Source organism: Atractosteus spatula, chromosome 3 (genome assembly GCF_055471065.1).
Source record: "Atractosteus spatula isolate fAtrSpa1 chromosome 3, fAtrSpa1.hap1, whole genome shotgun sequence".
In the NCBI taxonomy this organism is placed as follows: domain Eukaryota; kingdom Metazoa; phylum Chordata; class Actinopteri; order Semionotiformes; family Lepisosteidae; genus Atractosteus; species Atractosteus spatula.
The window spans coordinates 41,440,488-41,461,614 of record NC_142708.1 but is presented as its reverse complement, the minus strand read 5'-3'; positions in this window follow the sequence as shown (position 1 = coordinate 41,461,614).

Genomic DNA, 21,127 nt, shown 5'->3' with positions numbered 1-21,127 from the left:
AAATGACGTTTTCAAAAATTCTGAAATCTGTTGCTAAGATCTGTCTCAGTATGCACTTCTGGCTTCAACATTTACAGTGGGATGCCAAAGGTTGCAAACACTCATTTATTTCAGCTGAAAAAGACGTTTTGACAAATTCTGAAAACTGCTGCTAAGACCTGATTCAGTATTTACTTCTGGCCACAGCAGTTGCAGTGGAATGCCAAAGGTTGCAAAAACACGTTTATTTCAGCTGAAAACGACGTTTTCACAAATTCTGGAAACTGATGCGAAGAACTGATCAGAATGCACTTCTGGCCACAGCAGTTACAGTGGGATGCCAAAGGTTACACAATCGCATTTAATTCAGCTGAAAATGACGTTTTTCACAAATTCTGAAAACTATTGATAAGGTCTGTGTCAGTATGCACTTCTGGCCACAACAGTTACAGTGGGGAGCCAAAGGTTGCAAAAATGTGTTCATCTGAAGTGTAAATTACATTTTGACAAATTCTGATCATTGTTGCTAAGATCTGACTAAGTATGCACTTCTGGCTACAACAGTTACAGTGGGGCGCCAAAGGTTGCAAAAACGCGTTTAATTCAGCTGAAAACGACGTTTTAACAAATTCTGGAAACTGCTACTAAATCTGACTCCGAATGCCCTTCAGCCCACAGCAGTTACACTGGGATGCCAAAGGTTGCACAAACGCGTTTATTTCAGCTGAAAACGATGTTTTGGTAAATTCTGAATACTGATGCTAAGATCTGACTCAGTAGGCACTTCTGGCCACAGATGTTAAACTTGAATTCCAAAGGTTGCAAAAACGCGTAAACTTCAGCTGAAAATGACGTTTTGACAAATTCTGATCATTGTTGCTAAGATCTGACTCAGTATGCACTTCATTCCACAGCAGTTATAGTGGGATGACAAAGGTTGCAAAAACGCATTTATTTCAGCTGAAAATAATGTTTTCACAAATTCTAATCATTGTTGCTAAGATCTGACTCAATATGCAGTTTTGGTGACAACAGTTCAAGAGGGATGCCAAAGGTTGCAAAAATGCATTTGTTTCATCTGAAAAAGACATTTTCACAAATTTTGAATACTGAAGGTAAGATCTGACTCAGTATGCACTTCTTGCCACAGCTGTTATACTGGAATGCCAAAGGTTGTAAAAACGCGTTTACTTCAGCTGAAAATGACGTTTTCACAAATTCTGAAATCTGTTGCTAAGATTTGTCTCAGTATGCACTTCTGCTTCAACATTTACAGTGGGATGCCAAAGGTTGCAAAAACATGTTAATTTCAGATGAAAACGACTTTTGACAAATTCAGATCATTGTTGCTAAGGTCTGACTCAGAATGCACTTCTGGCCACAGCAGTTATAGTCGGGTGCCAAAGGTTGTACAAACATGTTTATTTCAGCTGAAAAAGACGTTCTCACAAATTCTGAAAACTGTTGCTAAGATCTGTCTCAGTATGCACTTCTGGCTTCAACAGTTACAGTGGGATGTCAAAGGCTGCAAAAACGCGTTTATTTCAGTTGAAAATGATGTTTTGACAAATTCTGATCACTGTTGCTAAGATCTTACTCACTATGCAGTTCAGGCCACAGGAGTTACAGTTGGATGCCAAAGGTTGCAAAAAGGCGTTTATTTGAGCTGAAAACGACGGTTTGAAAAATTCTGAAAACTGCTGCAAAGATCAGTCTCAGAATGCACTTCTGGTCACAGCAGTTACAGTGGGATGCCAAAGGTTGCAAAAACGCGTTTATTTCAGCTGAAAACGACGTTTTCACAAATTCTGAACACGGTTTCTAAGATCTGACTCAGGGTGCAATTCTGGCCACAGCAGTTATAGTGGAATGCCATAGGTTGCAAAAACTTGTTAATTTCAGCTGAAAATGACGTTTTCACAAATTCTGAATACTGAAGGTAAGATCTGACTCAGTATGCACTTCTTTCCACAGCTGTTATACTGGAATGCCAAAGGTTGTAATAACGCGTTTATTTCAGCTGAAAATGACGTTTTCACAAATTCTGAAATCTGTTGCTAAGATTTGTCTCAGTATGCACTTCTGGCTTCAACATTTACAGTGGGATGCCAAAGGTTGCAAAAACATGTTAATTTCAGATGAAAATGACTTTTGACAAATTCAGATCATTGTTGCTAAGGTCTGACTCAGAATGCACTTCTGGCCACAGCAGTTATAGTCGGGTGTCAAAGGTTGTACAAACGTGTTTATTTCAGCTGAAAAAGACGTTCTCACAAATTCTGAAAACTGTTGCTAAGATCTGTCTCAGTATGCACTTCTGGCTTCAACAGTTACAGTGGGATGTCAAAGGTTGCAAAAACGTGTTTATTTCAGTTGAAAATTATGTTTTGACAAATTCTGATCACTGTTGCTAAGATCTGACTCACTATGCAGTTCAGGCCACAGGAGTTATAGTTGGATGCCAAAGGTTGCAAAAACGCGTTTATTTCAGCTGAAAACGACGATTTGACAAATTCTGATCATTGTTGCTAAGGTCTGACTCAGTATACAATTCAGGCCACAGGAGTTACAGTTGGATGCCAAATTTTGCAAAAACGCGTTTATTTCAGCAGAAAACGAGATTTTGACAAATTCTTATCATTGTCGCTAAGATCTGACTCAGTATGCACTTCTTGCCACAGCTGTTATACTGGAATGCCAAAGGTTGTAAAAACGCGTTTACTTCAGCTGAAAATGACGTTTTCACAAATTCTGAAATCTGTTGCTAAGATTTGTCTCAGTATGCACTTCTGGCTTCAACATTTACAGTGGGATGCCAAAGGTTGCAAAAACATGTTAATTTCAGATGAAAACGACTTTTGACAAATTCAGATAATTGTTGCTAAGGTCTGACTCAGAATGCACTTCTGGCCACAGCAGTTATAGTCGGGTGTAAAAGGTTGTACAAACGTGTTTATTTCAGCTGAAAAAGACGTTCTCACAAATTCTGAAAACTGTTGCTAAGATCTGTCTCAGTATGCACTTCTGGCTTCAGCAGTTACAGTGGGATGCCAAAGGTTGCAAAAGCGCGTTTATTTCAGCTGAAAACAACTTTTCACAAATTCAGATCATTGTTGCAAAGATCTAAATGGTATGCAGTTCTGGACACAGTAGTTACAGTGGGGTGCCAAAAATAGCAAAAACATGTTTATTTCAGCTCAAAACGACGTTTTCACAAATTCTGAACACGGTTGCTAAGATCTGATTCAGTATGCACTTCTGGCTGCAACAGTTACAGTGGGATGCCAAAGGTTGCAAAAACATGTTAATTTCAGGTGAAATCGACTTTTGACAAATTCTGATTATTGATGCTAAGGTCTAATTCAGAATACACTTCTTTCCACAGCAGTTATAGTAGGATGCCAAAGGTAGCAAAAATGCGTTTATTTGAGCTCAAAACGACGTTTTCACAAATTCTGAACACGGTTGCTAAGATCTGACTCGGTATGCAGTTCTGGCTATAACAGTTACAGTGGGATGCCAAAGATTGCAAAAACTGCCTGGCTCAGAACAACACACTGAGTCAGCTCTTAACCCCAATATGCAGAAGTTGTCAAAACGTGTTTTTCAGCAGAATAAACACGTTTCTCAACTGTGGTCACCCCAATGTAACTTATGGGGTAGGAAAAGCACATTTTTCAAAACGTGTTTTTCTGCTGAAATAAACGCGTCTTTTCAAACTTTAGAATCCCAATGTAACTGCTGGACTCAGAAGAGAACACTGAGTCAGCTGTTAACCCCAGTGTGCAGAAGTTGTCAAAGCGTGTTTTTCAGCAGAAATAAACACGTTATTGCAACTTTGGTCACCCCAATGTAACTTATGGGGCAGGAACAGCACACTTTTCAAAACGTGTTTTTCATCGAAATAAACGTGTTTTTTCAAACTTTGGAATCCCAATGTAACTGCCTGGCTCAGAAGAGCTCACTGAGTCAGCTCTTAACCCAATTGTGCAGAATTTGTCAAAACTGTTTTTCAGCTGAAATAAACGCGTTTCGTCAAACTTTGGAATCCCAATGTAACTGCGTATCTCAGAAGAACACATTGAGTCAGTTCTTAACCCCAGTGTGCAAAAGTTGTCAAAACGTGTTTCTCAGCTGAAATAAACACGTTTTTGCAACATTGGTCACCCCAATGAAACTAATGGGGCAGGAACAGCACACTTTTCAAAACGGGTTTTTCTGCCGAAATAAACGCGTCTTTTCAAACTTTAGAATCCCAATGTAACTGCTGGACTCAGAAGAGAACACTGAGTCAGCTCTTAACTCCAGTATGCAGAAGTTGTCAAAACGTGTTTTTCAGCCGAAATAAACACGTTTTTGCAACTTTGGTCACCCCAAAGTATCTAACGGGGCATGAACAGCACACTTTTCAAAACGTGTTTTTAAGCCGAAATAAACGCTTTTTTTTTCAAACTTTAGAATCCCAATGTAACTGCTGGGCTCAGAAGAGCACACCAAGTCAAGTCTTAACTACAGAGTGCAGAAGTTGTCAAATCGTGTTTTTCAGCAGAAATAAACACGTTTTTGCAACTTTGGTCACTCCAATGTAACTTATGGGGCAGGAACAGCACACTTTTCAAAACGTGTTTTTCATCGAAATAAACGTGTTTTTTCAAACTTTGGAATCCCAATGTAACTGCCTGGCTCAGAAGAGCTCACTGAGTCAGCTCTTAACCCAATTGTGCAGAAGTTGTCAAAACGTGTTTTTCAGCTGATATAAACGCGTTTCTACAAATTTGAAATCCCAATGTAACTGCCAGGCTCAGAAGAGCACACTGAGTCAGCTCTTAACCCAAGTGTGCAGAAGTTGTCAAAACGTGTTTTTCAGCCGAACTAAACGCGTGTTTTCAAACTTTAGAATCCCAATGTAACTGCTGGGCTCAGAAGAGCACACTGAGTCAGCTCTTATCCCAATTGTGCAGAAGTTGTCAAAACGTGTTTTTCAGCTGATATAAACGCGTTTCTTCAAATTTGAAATCCCAATGTAACTGCCAGGCTCAGAAGAGCACACTGAGTCAGCTCTTAACCCAAGTGTGCAGAAGTTGTCAAAACGTGTTTTTCAGCTGAAATAAACGCGTTTTTTCAAACTTTGGAATCCCAATGAAACTGGTTGGCTCAGAAGAACACACTGAGTCAGCTCTTAACCCCAGTGTGCAGAAGTTGTCAAAACGTGTTTTTCAGCAGAAATAAACACGTTTTTTCAACTTTGGTCACCCCAATGTAACTTATGGGGCAGGAACTGCACACTTTTCAAAACGTGTTTTTGAGCCGAAATAAACCCGTTTTTTCAAACTTTGGAATCCCAATGTAACTGCCTGGCTCAGAAAAACACACTGAGTCAGCTCTTAACCCCAATATGCAGAAGTTGTCAAAACGTGTTTTTCAGCAGAAATAAACACGTTTTTGCAACTTTCGTCACCCCAATTTAACTTATGGGGCAGGAAAAGCACACCTTTTAAAACGTGTTTTTCAGCCGAAATTAATGCGTTTTTTCAAACTTTGGAATCCCAATGTAACTGGTTGGCTCAGAAGAGCACACTGAGTCAGCTCTTAACCCAAGTGTGCAGAAGTTGTCAAAACGTGTTTTTCAGCAGAAATAAACACATTTTTGCAAATTTGGTCACCCTAATGTAACTTATGGGGCAGGAAAAGCACACTTTTCAAAACGTGTTTTTCAGCCAAAATAAACGCGTGTTTTCAAACTTTAGAATCCCAATGTAACTGTTGGGCTCAGAAGAGCACACTGAGTCAGCTCTTAACCCAATTGTGCAGAAGTTGTCAAAACGTGTTTTTCAGCTGAATTAAACGCGTTTTTTTAACCTTTGGAATCCCAATGTAACTGCCTGGCTCAGAGAACACACTGAGTCAGCTCTTAACCCCAGTGTAGAGAAATTGTCAAAACGTGTTTTTCAGCAGAAATAAACACGTTTTTGCAACTTTGGTCACTCCAATGTAACTTATGGGGCAGGAACAGCACACTTTTCAAAACGTGTTTTTCAGCCGAAATAAACGTGTTTTTTCATACTTTGGAATCCCAATGTAACTGCTGGGCTCAGAAGAACTCACTGAGTAAGCTCTTAATCCCAGTGTGCAGAAGTTGTCAAAACGCGTTATTCAGCCGAAATATACGCGTTTTTTCAAACTTTGGAATCCCAATGTAACTGCCTGGCTCAGAAGAGCACACTGAGTCAGCACTTAATCCCAGTGTGCAGAAGTTGTCAAAACGTGTTTTTCAGCAGAAATAAACACGTTTTTGCAACTTTGGTCACCCCAATGTAACTTATGGGGCAGGAACAGCACACTTTCCAAAACGTGTTTTTGAGCCGAAATAAACGCGTTTTTTCAAACTTTGGAATCCCAATGTAACTGCCTGGCTCAGAAAAACACACTGAGTCAGCTCTTAACCCCAATATGCAGAAGTTGTCAAAACGTGTTTTTCAGCAGAAATAAACACGTTTTTCAACTGTGGTCACCCCAATGTAACTTATGGGGTAGGAAAAGCACACTTTTCAAAACGTGTTTTTCTGCCGAAATAAACGCGTCTTTTCAAACATTAGAATCCCAATGTAACTGCTGGACTCAGAAGAGAACACTGAGTCAGCTCTTAACCCCAGTATGCAGAACTTGTCAAAACGTGTTTTTCAGCCGAAATAAACACGTTTTTGCAACTTTGGTCACCCCAAAGTATCTAACGGGGTATGAACAGCACACTTTTCAAAACGTGTTTTTAAGCCGAAATAAACGCGTTTTTTTCAAACTTTATAATCCCATTGTAACTGCTGGGCTCAGAAGAGCTCACTGAGTCAGCTCTTAACCCCAGTGTGCAGAAGTTGTCAAAACGTGTTTTTCAGCCGAAATTAACACGTTTTTGCAACATTGGTCACCAAAATGTAACTTATGGGGCAGGAAAAGCACACTTTTCAAAACGTGTTTTTGAGCCGAAATAAACGCATTTTTTCAAACTTTATAATCCCAATGTAACTGCTGGGCTCAGAAGAGCACACTGAGTCAGCTGTTAACCCCAGTGTGCAGAAGTTGTCAAAGCGTGTTTCTCAGCAGAAATAAACACGTTTTTGCAACCTTGGTCACCCCAATGTAACTTATGGGGCAGGAACAGCACACTTTTCAAAACGTGTTTTTCAGCCGAAATAAATGTGTTTTTTCATACTTTGTAATCCCAATGAAATTGCTGGGCTCAGAAGAGCACACCAAGTCAAGTCTTAACTACAGAGTGCAGAAGTTGTCAAATCGTGTTTTTTAGCAGAAATAAACACGTTTTTGCAACTTTGGTCACCCCAATGTAACTTATGGGGCAGGAACAGCACACTTTTCAAAACGTGTTTTTCAACGAAATAAACGTGTTTTTTCAAACTTTGGAATCCCAGTGTAACTGCCTGGCTCAGAAGAGCTCACTGAGTCAACTCTTAACCCAATTGTGCAGAAGTTGTCAAAACGTGTTTTTCAGCTGATATAAACGCGTTTCTTCAAACTTTGAAATCCCAATGTCACTGCCTGGCTCAGAAGAACACACTGAGTCAGCTCTTAACCCCAGTGTGCAGAAGTTGTCAAAACGTGTTTTTCAACAGAAATAAACACGTTTTTGCACTTTGGTCACCCCAATGTAACTTATGGGGCAGGAAAAGCACACTTTTCAAAACGTGTTTTTGAACTGAAATAAACACATTTTTTTAAAGTTTGGAACCCCAATGTAACTGCCTGGCTCAGAAGAACACACTGAGTCAGCTCTTAATCCCATTGTGCAGAAGTTGTCAAAACGTATTTTTCACCCGAAATAAACACATTTTTGCAACTTTAGTCACCCCAATGTAACTTATGGGGCAGGAACAGCACAGTTTTCAAAACGTGTTTTTCAGCCGAAATAAACGTGTTTTTTCAAACTTTAGAATCCCAATGTAACTGCTGGGCTCAGAAGAGCACACTGAGTCAGCTCTTAACCCAATTGTGCAGAAGTTGTCAAAACGTGTTTTTCAGCTGAATTAAACGCGTTTTTTTAACCTTTGGAATCCCAATGTAACTGCCTGGCTCAGAAGAACACACTGAGTCAGCTCTTAACCCCAGTGGAGAGAAATTGTCAAAATGTGTTTTTCAGCAGAAATAAACACGTTTTTGCAACTTTTGTCACTCCAATGTAACTTATGGGGCAGGAACAGCACACTTTTCAAAATGTGTTTTTCGCCGAAATAAACGTGTTTTTTCATACTTTGGAATGCCAATGTAACTGCTGGGCTCAGAAGAACTCACTGAGAAAGCTCTTAATCCCAGTGTGCAGAAGTTGTCAAAACGCGTTATTCAGCCGAAATATACGCGTTTTTTCAAACTTTGGAATCCCAATGTAACTGCCTGGCTCAGAAGAGCACACTGAGTCAGCTCTTAACCCCAATATGCAGAAGTTGTCAAAACGTGTTTTTCAGCAGAAATAAACACGTTTTTCAACTGTGGTCACCCCAAAGTATCTAACGGGGCATGAACAGCACACTTTTCAAAACGTGTTTTTAAGCCGAAATAAACGCGTCTTTTCAAACTTTAGAATCCCAATGTAACTGCTGGACTCAGAAGAGAACACTGAGTCAGCTCTTAACCCCAGTATGCAGAAGTTGTCAAAACGTGTTTTTCAGCCGAAATAAACACGTTTTTGCAACTTTGGTCACCCCAAAGTATCTAACGGGGCATGAACAGCACACTTTTCAAAACGTGTTTTTAAGCCGAAATAAACGCGTTTTTTTCAAACTTTATAATCCCATTGTAACTGCTGGGCTCAGAAGAGCTCACTGAGTCAGCTCTTAACCCCAGTGTGCAGAAGTTGTCAAAGCGTGTTTTTCAGCAGAAATAAACACGTTTTTGCAACCTTGGTCACCCCAATGTAACTTATGGGGCAGGAGCAGCACACTTTTCAAACCTTGTTTTTCAGCCGAAATAAACGCGTTTTCTCAGCCCTTAGAATCATAGTGTAACTGCCTGTCTCAGAAGAGCACACTGAGTCAGCCCTTAACCCCAGTGTGCTGAAATTGTCAAAACGTGTTTTACAGCAGAAATAAACACGTTTTGGCAACTTTGGTCACCACCATGTAAGTTATAGGGCAGGAACAGCACAGTTTTCAAAACATGTTTTTCAGCCCGAAATAAACGCGTTTTCTCAGCCCTTAGAATCACAGTGTAACTGCCTGGCTCAGAAGAGCAAACTGAGTCAGCCCTTAACCCCAGTGTGCTGAAATTGTCAAAACGTGTTTTTCAGCAGAAATAAACACGTTTTGGCAACTTTGGTCACCACCATGTAAGTTATAGGGCAGGAACAGCACAGTTTTCAAAACGTGTTTTTCAGCCCGAAATAAACGCGTTTTCTCAGCCCTTAGAATCACAGTGTAACTGCCTGGCTCAGAAGAGCAGACTGAGTCAGCCCTTAACCCCAGTGTGCTGAAATTGTCAAAACGTGTTTTTCAGCAGAAATAAACACGTTTTGGCAACTTTGGTCACCACCATGTAAGTTATAGGGCAGGAACAGCACAGTTTTCAAAACGTGTTTTTCAGCCCGAAATAAACGCGTTTTCTCAGCCCTTAGAATCACAGTGTAACTGCCTGGCTCAGAAGAGCACACTGAGTCAGCCCTTAACCCCAGTGTGCTGAAATTGTCTAAATGTGTTTTACAGCAGAAATAAACACGTTTTGGCAACTTTGGTCACCACCATGTAAGTTATAGGGCAGGAACAGCACAGTTTTCAAAACGTGTTTTTCAGCCCGAAATAAACGCGTTTTCTCAGCCCTTAGAATCACAGTGTAAATGCCTGGCTCAGAAGAGCAAACTGAGTCAGCCCTTAACCCCAGTGTGCTGAAATTGTCAAAACGTGTTTTTCAGCAGAAATAAACACGTTTTGGCAACTTTGGTCACCACCATGTAAGTTATATGGCAGGAACAGCACAGTTTTCAAAACGTGTTTTTCAGCCCGAAATAAACGCGTTTTCTCAGCTCTTAGAATCGCAGTGTAACTGCCTGTCTCAGAAGAGCACACTGAGTCAGCCCTTAACCCCAGTGTGCTGAAATTGTCAAAACGTGTTTTACAGCAGAAATAAACACGTTTTGGCAACTTTGGTCAGCACCATGTAACTTATAGGGCAGGAACAGCACAGTTTTCAAAACGTGTTTTTCAGCCCGAAATAAACGCGTTTTCTCAGCCCTTAGAATCACAGTGTAACTGCCTGGCTCAGAAGAGCACACTGAGTCAGCCCTTAACCCCAGTGTGCTGAAATTGTCAAAACGTGTTTTTCAGCAGAAATAAACACGTTTTGGCAACTTTGGTCACCACCATGTAAGTTATATGGCAGGAACAGCACAGTTTTCAAAACGTGTTTTTCAGCCCGAAATAAACGCGTTTTCTCAGCCCTTAGAATCACAGTGTAACTGCCTGTCTCAGAAGAGCACAGTGAGTCAGCCCTTAACCCCAGTGTGCTGAAATTGTCAAAACGTGTTTTTCAGCAGAAATAAACACGTTTTGGCAACTTTGGTCACCACCAGGTAAGTTATATGGCAGGAACAGCACAGTTTTCAAAACGTGTTTTTCAGCACGAAATAAACGCGTTTTCTCTGCCCTTAGAATCACAGTGTAACTGCCTGTCTCAGAAGAGCACAGTGAGTCAGCCCTTAACCCCAGTGTGCTGAAATTGTCAAAACGTGTTTTTCAGCAGAAATAAACACGTTTTGGCAACTTTGGTCACCACCAGGTAAGTTATATGGCAGGAACAGCACAGTATTCAAAACGTGTTTTTCAGCCCGAAATAAACGCGTTTTCTCAGCTCTTAGAATCGCAGTGTAACTGCCTGTCTCAGAAGAGCACACTGAGTCAGCCCTTAACCCCAGTGTGCTGAAATTGTCAAAACGTGTTTTACAGCAGAAATAAACACGTTTTGGCAACTTTGGTCAGCACCATGTAACTTATAGGGCAGGAACAGCACAGTTTTCAAAACGTGTTTTTCAGCCCGAAATAAACGCGTTTTCTCAGCCCTTAGAATCACAGTGTAACTGCCTGTCTCAGAAGAGCACAGTGAGTCAGCCCTTAACCCCAGTGTGCTGAAATTGTCAAAACGTGTTTTTCAGCAGAAATAAACACGTTTTGGCAACTTTGGTCACCACCATGTAAGTTATATGGCAGGAACAGCACAGTTTTCAAAACGTGTTTTTCAGCCCGAAATAAACGCGTTTTCTCAGCTCTTAGAATCGCAGTGTAACTGCCTGTCTCAGAAGAGCACACTGAGTCAGCCCTTAACCCCAGTGTGCTGAAATTGTCAAAACGTGTTTTTCAGCAGAAATAAACACGTTTTGGCAACTTTGGTCACCACCATGTAAGTTATAGGGCAGGAACAGCACAGTTTTCAAAACGTGTTTTTCAGCCCGAAATAAACGCGTTTTCTCAGCTCTTAGAATCGCAGTGTAACTGCCTGTCTCAGAAGAGCACACTGAGTCAGCCCTTAACCCCAGTGTGCTGAAATTGTCAAAACGTGTTTTACAGCAGAAATAAACACGTTTTGGCAACTTTGGTCACCACCATGTAAGTTATAGGGCATAAACAGCACAGTTTTCAAAACGTGTTTTTCAGCCCGAAATAAACGCGTTTTCTCAGCCCTTAGAATCACAGTGTAACTGCCTGGCTCAGAAGAGCAAACTGAGTCAGCCCTTAACCCCAGTGTGCTGAAATTGTCAAAACGTGTTTTTCAGCAGAAATAAACACGTTTTGGCAACTTTGGTCACCACCATGTAAGTTATAGGGCAGGAACAGCACAGTTTTCAAAACGTGTTTTTCAGCCCGAAATAAACGCGTTTTCTCAGCCCTTAGAATCACAGTGTAACTGCCTGGCTCAGAAGAGCAAACTGAGTCAGCCCTTAACCCCAGTGTGCTGAAATTGTCAAAACGTGTTTTTCAGCAGAAATAAACACGTTTTGGCAACTTTGGTCACCACCATGTAAGTTATAGGGCAGGAACAGCACAGTTTTCAAAACGTGTTTTTCAGCCCGAAATAAACGCGTTTTCTCAGCTCTTAGAATCGCAGTGTAACTGCCTGTCTCAGAAGAGCACACTGAGTCAGCCCTTAACCCCAGTGTGCTGAAATTGTCAAAACGTGTTTTTCAGCAGAAATAAACACGTTTTGGCAACTTTGGTCACCACCATGTAAGTTATAGGGCAGGAACAGCACAGTTTTCAAAACGTGTTTTTCAGCCCGAAATAAACGCGTTTTCTCAGCTCTTAGAATCGCAGTGTAACTGCCTGTCTCAGAAGAGCACACTGAGTCAGCCCTTAACCCCAGTGTGCTGAAATTGTCAAAACGTGTTTTACAGCAGAAATAAACACGTTTTGGCAACTTTGGTCAGCACCATGTAACTTATAGGGCAGGAACAGCACAGTTTTCAAAACGTGTTTTTCAGCCCGAAATAAACACGTTTTCTCAGCCCTTAGAATCACAGTGTAACTGCCTGTCTCAGAAGAGCACAGTGAGTCAGCCCTTAACCCCAGTGTGCTGAAATTGTCAAAACGTGTTTTTCAGCAGAAATAAACACGTTTTGGCAACTTTGGTCACCACCATGTAAGTTATATGGCAGGAACAGCACAGTTTTCAAAACGTGTTTTTCAGCCCGAAATAAACGCGTTTTCTCAGCTCTTAGAATCGCAGTGTAACTGCCTGTCTCAGAAGAGCACAGTGAGTCAGCCCTTAACCCCAGTGTGCTGAAATTGTCAAAACGTGTTTTTCAGCAGAAATAAACACGTTTTGGCAACTTTGGTCACCACCATGTAAGTTATAGGGCAGGAACAGCACAGTTTTCAAAACGTGTTTTTCAGCCCGAAATAAACGCGTTTTCTCAGCTCTTAGAATCGCAGTGTAACTGCCTGTCTCAGAAGAGCACACTGAGTCAGCCCTTAACCCCAGTGTGCTGAAATTGTCAAAACGTGTTTTACAGCAGAAATAAACACGTTTTGGCAACTTTGGTCACCACCATGTAAGTTATAGGGCATAAACAGCACAGTTTTCAAAACGTGTTTTTCAGCCCGAAATAAACACGTTTTCTCAGCCCTTAGAATCACAGTGTAACTGCCTGGCTCAGAAGAGCAAACTGAGTCAGCCCTTAACCCCAGTGTGCTGAAATTGTCAAAACGTGTTTTTCAGCAGAAATAAACACGTTTTGGCAACTTTGGTCACCACCATGTAAGTTATAGGGCAGGAACAGCACAGTTTTCAAAACGTGTTTTTCAGCCCGAAATAAACGCGTTTTCTCAGCTCTTAGAATCGCAGTGTAACTGCCTGTCTCAGAAGAGCACACTGAGTCAGCCCTTAACCCCAGTGTGCTGAAATTGTCAAAACGTGTTTTTCAGCAGAAATAAACACGTTTTGGCAACTTTGGTCACCACCATGTAAGTTATAGGGCAGGAACAGCACAGTTTTCAAAACGTGTTTTTCAGCCCGAAATAAACGCGTTTTCTCAGCTCTTAGAATCGCAGTGTAAATGCCTGTCTCAGAAGAGCACACTGAGTCAGCCCTTAACCCCAGTGTGCTGAAATTGTCAAAACGTGTTTTTCAGCAGAAATAAACACGTTTTGGCAACTTTGGTCACCACCATGTAAGTTATATGGCAGGAACAGCACAGTTTTCAAAACGTGTTTTTCAGCCCGAAATAAACGCGTTTTCTCAGCTCTTAGAATCGCAGTGTAACTGCCTGTCTCAGAAGAGCACACTGAGTCAGCCCTTAACCCCAGTGTGCTGAAATTGTCAAAACGTGTTTTACAGCAGAAATAAACACGTTTTGGCAACTTTGGTCAGCACCATGTAACTTATAGGGCAGGAACAGCACAGTTTTCAAAACGTGTTTTTCAGCCCGAAATAAACGCGTTTTCTCAGCCCTTAGAATCACAGTGTAACTGCCTGGCTCAGAAGAGCACACTGAGTCAGCCCTTAACCCCAGTGTGCTGAAATTGTCAAAACGTGTTTTTCAGCAGAAATAAACACGTTTTGGCAACTTTGGTCACCACCATGTAAGTTATATGGCAGGAACAGCACAGTTTTCAAAACGTGTTTTTCAGCCCGAAATAAACGCGTTTTCTCAGCCCTTAGAATCACAGTGTAACTGCCTGTCTCAGAAGAGCACAGTGAGTCAGCCCTTAACCCCAGTGTGCTGAAATTGTCAAAACGTGTTTTTCAGCAGAAATAAACACGTTTTGGCAACTTTGGTCACCACCAGGTAAGTTATATGGCAGGAACAGCACAGTTTTCAAAACGTGTTTTTCAGCCCGAAATAAACGCGTTTTCTCTGCCCTTAGAATCATAGTGTAACTGCCTGTCTCAGAAGAGCACAGTGAGTCAGCCCTTAACCCCAGTGTGCTGAAATTGTCAAAACGTGTTTTTCAGCAGAAATAAACACGTTTTGGCAACTTTGGTCACCACCATGTAAGTTATATGGCAGGAACAGCACAGTTTTCAAAACGTGTTTTTCAGCTCGAAATAAACGCGTTTTCTCAGCCCTTAGAATCACAGTGTAACTGCCTGGCTCAGAAGAGCACACTGAGTCAGCCCTTAACCCCAGTGTGCTGAAATTGTCAAAACGTGTTTTACAGCAGAAATAAACACGTTTTGGCAACTTTGGTCACCACCATGTAAGTTATAGGGCAGGAACAGCACAGTTTTCAAAACATGTTTTTCAGCCCGAAATAAACGCGTTTTCTCAGCCCTTAGAATCACAGTGTAACTGCCTGGCTCAGAAGAGCAAACTGAGTCAGCCCTTAACCCCAGTGTGCTGAAATTGTCAAAACGTGTTTTTCAGCAGAAATAAACACGTTTTGGCAACTTTGGTCACCACCATGTAAGTTATAGGGCAGGAACAGCACAGTTTTCAAAACGTGTTTTTCAGCCCGAAATAAACGCGTTTTCTCAGCCCTTAGAATCACAGTGTAACTGCCTGGCTCAGAAGAGCAAACTGAGTCAGCCCTTAACCCCAGTGTGCTGAAATTGTCTAAACGTGTTTTTCAGCAGAAATAAACACGTTTTGGCAACTTTGGTCAGCACCATGTAACTTATAGGGCAGGAACAGCACAGTTTTCAAAACGTGTTTTTCAGCACGAAATAAACGCGTTTTCTCTGCCCTTAGAATCACAGTGTAACTGCCTGTCTCAGAAGAGCACAGTGAGTCAGCCCTTAACCCCAGTGTGCTGAAATTGTCAAAACGTGTTTTTCAGCAGAAATAAACACGTTTTGGCAACTTTGGTCACCACCAGGTAAGTTATATGGCAGGAACAGCACAGTTTTCAAAACGTGTTTTTCAGCCCGAAATAAACGCGTTTTCTCAGCTCTTAGAATCGCAGTGTAACTGCCTGTCTCAGAAGAGCACACTGAGTCAGCCCTTAACCCCAGTGTGCTGAAATTGTCAAAACGTGTTTTACAGCAGAAATAAACACGTTTTGGCAACTTTGGTCAGCACCATGTAACTTATAGGGCAGGAACAGCACAGTTTTCAAAACGTGTTTTTCAGCCCGAAATAAACGCGTTTTCTCAGCCCTTAGAATCACAGTGTAACTGCCTGTCTCAGAAGAGCACAGTGAGTCAGCCCTTAACCCCAGTGTGCTGAAATTGTCAAAACGTGTTTTTCAGCAGAAATAAACACGTTTTGGCAACTTTGGTCACCACCATGTAAGTTATATGGCAGGAACAGCACAGTTTTCAAAACGTGTTTTTCAGCCCGAAATAAACGCGTTTTCTCAGCTCTTAGAATCGCAGTGTAACTGCCTGTCTCAGAAGAGCACACTGAGTCAGCCCTTAACCCCAGTGTGCTGAAATTGTCAAAACGTGTTTTTCAGCAGAAATAAACACGTTTTGGCAACTTTGGTCACCACCATGTAAGTTATAGGGCAGGAACAGCACAGTTTTCAAAACATGTTTTTCAGCCCGAAATAAACGCGTTTTCTCAGCTCTTAGAATCGCAGTGTAACTGCCTGTCTCAGAAGAGCACACTGAGTCAGCCCTTAACCCCAGTGTGCTGAAATTGTCAAAACGTGTTTTACAGCAGAAATAAACACGTTTTGGCAACTTTGGTCACCACCATGTAAGTTATAGGGCATAAACAGCACAGTTTTCAAAACGTGTTTTTCAGCCCGAAATAAACGCGTTTTCTCAGCCCTTAGAATCACAGTGTAACTGCCTGGCTCAGAAGAGCAAACTGAGTCAGCCCTTAACCCCAGTGTGCTGAAATTGTCAAAACGTGTTTTTCAGCAGAAATAAACACGTTTTGGCAACTTTGGTCACCACCATGTAAGTTATAGGGCAGGAACAGCACAGTTTTCAAAACGTGTTTTTCAGCCCGAAATAAACGCGTTTTCTCAGCCCTTAGAATCACAGTGTAACTGCCTGGCTCAGAAGAGCAAACTGAGTCAGCCCTTAACCCCAGTGTGCTGAAATTGTCAAAACGTGTTTTTCAGCAGAAATAAACACGTTTTGGCAACTTTGGTCACCACCATGTAAGTTATAGGGCAGGAACAGCACAGTTTTCAAAACGTGTTTTTCAGCCCGAAATAAACGCGTTTTCTCAGCCCTTAGAATCACAGTGTAACTGCCTGGCTCAGAAGAGCAAACTGAGTCAGCCCTTAACCCCAGTGTGCTGAAATTGTCAAAACGTGTTTTTCAGCAGAAATAAACACGTTTTGGCAACTTTGGTCACCACCATGTAAGTTATATGGCAGGAACAGCACAGTTTTCAAAACGTGTTTTTCAGCCCGAAATAAACGCGTTTTCTCAGCCCTTAGAATCACAGTGTAACTGCCTGGCTCAGAAGAGCACACTGAGTCAGCCCTTAACCCCAGTGTGCTGAAATTGTCAAAACGTGTTTTACAGCAGATATAAACACGTTTTGGCAACTTTGGTCACCACCATGTAAGTTATAGGGCAGGAACAGCACAGTTTTCAAAACGTGTTTTTCAGCCCGAAATAAACGCGTTTTCTCAGCCCTTAGAATCACAGTGTAAATGCCTGGCTCAGAAGAGCAAACTGAGTCAGCCCTTAACCCCAGTGTGCTGAAATTGTCAAAACGTGTTTTTCAGCAGAAATAAACACGTTTTGGCAACTTTGGTCACCACCATGTAAGTTATAGGGCAGGAACAGCACAGTTTTCAAAACGTGTTTTTCAGCCCGAAATAAACGCGTTTTCTCAGCTCTTAGAATCGCAGTGTAACTGCCTGTCTCAGAAGAGCACACTGAGTCAGCCCTTAACCCCAGTGTGCTGAAATTGTCAAAACGTGTTTTACAGCAGAAATAAACACGTTTTGGCAACTTTGGTCACCACCATGTAAGTTATAGGGCAGGAACAGCACAGTTTTCAAAACGTGTTTTTCAGCCCGAAATAAACGCGTTTTCTCAGCTCTTAGAATCGCAGTGTAACTGCCTGTCTCAGAAGAGCACACTGAGTCAGCCCTTAACCCCAGTGTGCTGAAATTGTCAAAACGTGTTTTTCAGCAGAAATAAACACGTTTTGGCAACTTTGGTCACCACCATGTAAGTTATAGGGCAGGAACAGCACAGTTTTCAAAACGTGTTTTTCAGCCCGAAATAAACGCGTTTTCTCAGCTCTTAGAATCGCAGTGTAACTGCCTGTCTCAGAAGAGCACACTGAGTCAGCCCTTAACCCCAGTGTGCTGAAATTGTCAAAACGTGTTTTTCAGCAGAAATAAACACGTTTTGGCAACTTTGGTCACCACCATGTAAGTTATAGGGCAGGAACAGCACAGTTTTCAAAACGTGTTTTTCAGCCCGAAATAAACGCGTTTTCTCAGCTCTTAGAATCGCAGTGTAACTGCCTGTCTCAGAAGAGCACACTGAGTCAGCCCTTAACCCCAGTGTGCTGAAATTGTCAAAACGTGTTTTTCAGCAGAAATAAACACGTTTTGGCAACTTTGGTCACCACCATGTAAGTTATAGGGCAGGAACAGCACAGTTTTCAAAACGTGTTTTTCAGCCCGAAATAAACGCGTTTTCTCAGCTCTTAGAATCGCAGTGTAACTGCCTGTCTCAGAAGAGCACACTGAGTCAGCCCTTAACCCCAGTGTGCTGAAATTGTCAAAACGTGTTTTACAGCAGAAATAAACACGTTTTGGCAACTTTGGTCAGCACCATGTAACTTATAGGGCAGGAACAGCACAGTTTTCAAAACGTGTTTTTCAGCCCGAAATAAACGCGTTTTCTCAGCTCTTAGAATCGCAGTGTAACTGCCTGTCTCAGAAGAGCACACTGAGTCAGCCCTTAACCCCAGTGTGCTGAAATTGTCAAAACGTGTTTTACAGCAGAAATAAACACGTTTTGGCAACTTTGGTCAGCACCATGTAACTTATAGGGCAGGAACAGCACAGTTTTCAAAACGTGTTTTTCAGCCCGAAATAAACGCGTTTTCTCAGCCCTTAGAATCACAGTGTAACTGCCTGTCTCAGAAGAGCACAGTGAGTCAGCCCTTAACCCCAGTGTGCTGAAATTGTCAAAACGTGTTTTTCAGCAGAAATAAACACGTTTTGGCAACTTTGGTCACCACCATGTAAGTTATATGGCAGGAACAGCACAGTTTTCAAAACGTGTTTTTCAGCCCGAAATAAACGCGTTTTCTCAGCTCTTAGAATCGCAGTGTAACTGCCTGTCTCAGAAGAGCACAGTGAGTCAGCCCTTAACCCCAGTGTGCTGAAATTATCAAAACGTGTTTTACAGCAGAAATAAACACGTTTTGGCAACTTTGGTCACCACCATGTAAGTTATATGGCATGAACAGCACAGTTTTCAAAACGTGTTTTTCAGCCCGAAATAAACGCGTTTTCTCAGCCCTTAGAATCGCAGTGTAACTGCCTGGCTCAGAAGAGCACAGTGAGTCAGCCCTTAACCCCAGTGTGCTGAAATTGTCAAAACGTGTTTTACAGCAGAAATAAACACGTTTTGGCAACTTTGGTCACCACCATGTAAGTTATATGGCATGAACAGCACAGTTTTCAAAACGTGTTTTTCAGCCCGAAATAAACGCGTTTTCTCAGCTCTTAGAATCGCAGTGTAACTGCCTGTCTCAGAAGAGCACAGTGAGTCAGCCCTTAACCCCAGTGTGCTGAAATTGTCAAAACGTGTTTTACAGCAGAAATAAACACGTTTTGGCAACTTTGGTCACCACCATGTAACTTATAGGGCAGGAACAGCACAGTTTTCAAAACGTGTTTTTCAGCCCGAAATAAACGCGTTTTCTCAGCCCTTAGAATCACAGTGTAACTGCCTGTCTCAGAAGAGCACACTGAGTCAGCCCTTAACCCCAGTGTGCTGAAATTGTCAAAACGTGTTTTACAGCAGAAATAAACACGTTTTGGCAACTTTGGTCACCACCATGTAAGTTATAGGGCATAAACAGCACAGTTTTCAAAACGTGTTTTTCAGCCCGAAATAAACGCGTTTTCTCAGCCCTTAGAATCACAGTGTAACTGCCTGGCTCAGAAGAGCAAACTGAATCAGCCCTTAACCCCAGTGTGCTGAAATTGTCAAAACGTGTTTTTCAGCAGAAATAAACACGTTTTGGCAACTTTGGTCACCACCATGTAAGTTATAGGGCAGGAACAGCAAAGTTTTCAAAACGTGTTTTTCAGCCCGAAATAAACGCGTTTTCTCAGCTCTTAGAATCGCAGTGTAACTGCCTTTCTCAGAAGAGCACACTGAGTCAGCCCTTAACCCCAGTGTGCTGAAATTGTCAAAACGTGTGTTTCAGCAGAAATAAACACGTTTTGGCAACTTTGGTCACCACCATGTAAGTTATAGGGCAGGAACAGCACAGTTTTCAAAACGTGTTTTTCAGCCCGAAATAAACGCGTTTTCTCAGCCCTTAGAATCACAGTGTAACTGCCTGTCTCAGAAGAGCAAACTGAGTCAGCCCTTAACCCCAGTGTGCTGAAATTGTCAAAACGTGTTTTACAGCAGAAATAAACACGTTTTGGCAACTTTGGTCACCACCATGTAAGTTATAGGGCAGGAACAGCACAGTTTTCAAAACGTGTTTTTCAGCCCGAAATAAACGCGTTTTCTCAGCCCTTAGAATCACAGTGTAACTGCCTGGCTCAGAAGAGCAAACTGAGTCAGCCCTTAACCCCAGTGTGCTGAAATTGTCAAAACGTGTTTTACAGCAGAAATAAACACGTTTTGGCAACTTTGGTCACCACCATGTAAGTTATAGGGCAGGAACAGCACAGTTTTCAAAACGTGTTTTTCAGCCCGAAATAAACGCGTTTTCTCAGCCCTTAGAATCACAGTGTAACTGCCTGGCTCAGAAGAGCAAACTGAGTCAGCCCTTAACCCCAGTGTGCTGAAATTGTCAAAACGTGTTTTTCAGCAGAAATAAACACGTTTTGGCAACTTTGGTCACCACCATGTAAGTTATAGGGCAGGAACAGCACAGTTTTCAAAACGTGTTTTTCAGCCCGAAATAAACGCGTTTTCTCAGCCCTTAGAATCACAGTGTAACTGCCTGGCTCAGAAGAGCAAACTGAGTCAGCCCTTAACCCCAGTGTGCTGAAATTGTCAAAACGTGTTTTTCAGCAGAAATAAACACGTTTTGGCAACTTTGGTCACCACCATGTAAGTTATAGGGCAGGAACAGCACAGTTTTCAAAACGTGTTTTTCAGCCCGAAATAAACGCGTTTTCTCAGCCCTTAGAATCACAGTGTAACTGCCTGGCTCAGAAGAGCACACTGAGTCAGCCCTTAACCCCAGTGTGCTGAAATTGTCAAAACGTGTTTTACAGCAGAAATAAACACGTTTTGGCAACTTTGGTCACCACCATGTAAGTTATAGGGCAGGAACAGCACAGTTTTCAAAACGTGTTTTTCAGCCCGAAATAAACGCGTTTTCTCAGCCCTTAGAATCACAGTGTAAATGCCTGGCTCAGAAGAGCAAACTGAGTCAGCCCTTAACCCCAGTGTGCTGAAATTGTCAAAACGTGTTTTTCAGCAGAAATAAACACGTTTTGGCAACTTTGGTCACCACCATGTAAGTTATAGGGCAGGAACAGCACAGTTTTCAAAACGTGTTTTTCAGCCCGAAATAAACGCGTTTTCTCAGCTC